This window comes from Notothenia rossii (assembly GCF_949606895.1).
Source record: "Notothenia rossii genome assembly, chromosome: 3".
Classification (NCBI taxonomy): domain Eukaryota; kingdom Metazoa; phylum Chordata; class Actinopteri; order Perciformes; family Nototheniidae; genus Notothenia; species Notothenia rossii.
Window position 1 is genome coordinate 41,133,837 of NC_136901.1, and position 2,500 is coordinate 41,136,336.

The window sequence follows — 2,500 nt, forward strand, 5'->3', positions numbered from 1 at the left end:
CTATTTGCTCATAAATCTAATGCAAAACAAAGCATTTTCCTGGAAAACTGGATATTTAATGACACATTTCTGACTTTTTGGAGCAAAAGACGACCTGATTGAAAGAGAAATGAACGCAACCCTTATGTACCCTCATAAACCCTCAGCGTGTGACGGCAGTGCAACAACTCTCTCTTAATGCTTCTACAAACTTTCATATTGTGATATCATCTCTTCCCGTCTGGGTGATGGATTGACCTTCACAGCCGCTTCCTGTGCTGTTGGGAAGTCATTAGGCTCCGAGCTGATTTGAAAACACATCTCTGATTGTGTCACCGAACATTTAGGGGCTTTGGAAAAGGTGAAATGAATTAGGAGGGTTTCCTGGCCTGTAATGGGAGGTAATGGAGGTCTGATTGTCCCGATGTGGGAAACGGAGAGAAAGCTGATGAAGGAGATCATATCTGCTGGGAAAAACAAACTGCTGCTGCCTCGCGCTTTGTGTTTCTTTCCTTCATTCATTTCCAAATTCAACTGGTATCAAATCACTTTTTATGTAACTTCACCTCCTTTCCTCTCCTTCCTTTTCCTCATTCCCTGTTTCCTTTCATTCGTCCTCCCTCCTCCTCACCTGTCCTTTCTTGTCTTGTCCTATTCTTTCTCATTTCTGTCTTTCGCTTAATTGTTTTTGGAAATAAATAAATAAATAATTAATTATAAATGATTAAACTAATGAAGGAAAATAAATAAAAATTCATAAAAACAATAATTTTAAATACATTATAATGGAAAATAAAGACATATTGTCATATAATAATATAATATAATATACACACTTTTATTTTATTGATAATGTATAAAAATCATTAAAAAAATAAAAGTAATAATATGGCAAAATGTAAAAAAAAAAAAGAATTTAAATAAGAGACCAAAAATGATTAAACAAATAAAAAAAATAAAAAAATATATGTGTAAATAAAATATAAATAATATACATATTCAAGGGGTTTTAATTAAAAATAAATATTAAAATAATAATACTAAATATGTTTGCAGGTCCGCTGCAACTCTGACTACTTGGATGGATTTTTTATTGATGTACTTTTTATTCATGTTTTTTTTCTTTTAATGTTTCTTTTATTATCTTTTACTGTTTTTAAATGCCTTTGTCTGAATGTCTTTCATTTTTGTAGAGCACCTTGAATTGCCTAGTGTTGAAAGGTACTGTATAAATAAACCTGCCTTGCCTTCACACGGTGTCCCGTCCAGTCACAGACACACAGAGAGCGTACGGTAATTTAGAAAAGAGGATGAGAGGTTTAAAAAAGGAGAGAGGATATAAACGAAGCCTCTCGATCACTGAGTGGCTTTTATCTGGAGCAACAGGCAGCGTGAGGAAATGAGACGGGAGCTTTTTGTCTGAGACGGAGAAGCAGAAAAAGGGATTTGTGTCCGAATGCAGCAACAGGCTGAGTGTGCGTGTGCGTGTGCGTGCGTGTGCGTGTGTGTGTGTGTGTGTGTGTGTGTGTGTGTGTGTGTGTGTGTGTGTGTGTGTGTGTGTGTGTGTGTGTGTGTGTGTGTCTGAATGAGATACTGAAACAGAGCTATCCTCGCGTCTGTTCTCGACTGATGAGAGCTGAAAATAGGATTTGTCTCTGAGACAGAAGAGGACGTCTGTAAGCACGTTAGCTCGCATTTCACAGCCGGCAGACGTTTGTTCTCTCTCACAATTACACTGAGATTAAAAGCTATAACACAGCTGCAGAATTACAAAAACTTAAGAGAGGGTGGAACGTGGAAACAATGTTCCTAGAAGAAGTATTCAGATCCTTTACTTAAATACTTCACTAAGTCCTGCTTTCAATACCTCACAGAAGTAAAAGTATCATCATCCAAATGGACATGTAGGATGTAGAGTAGCCTACTGGTAAGAAAGTCAGGAAAGTCAGAGAAGTGATCGTGCGGTGAAATTTATTAAAAGTACATAAAGTAAAATACTGATTGTTCCTTTTTTTACGTCGCATTTTTCACGTGAATTTTGTCATTATTTTAATATTTTCTGGCCAATTTCCCGAAATATCACATCTATTTTTTCACATATTTTCTGAATGTTTTACATATTTTTTGGGGACATTTTGTCATATTTTGTAACGGTGTTTTTCACACTTTATTCACAAATCCTTTCCAGCATTTTACTGCTGATGTTCCTTTAACTCCATGTTGTCTAATCTAATCTGCAGAAGTGAATCATATTCTATAAACTCATCATATGGTTGAATTATTTCAACATTTTCTAATATAAATGTTTTCAAGTACGTCAAAATCAAACAAAAGCGACACAATGTCCTTACCTACTCAGCTGGTTAACTAAACTGCAGCTCCATTTTGCAGACACACACACACACACACACACACACACACACACACACACACACACACACACACACACACACACACACACACACACACACACACACACACACACAGAGACACAGAGACACACACAGAAACACACACACAC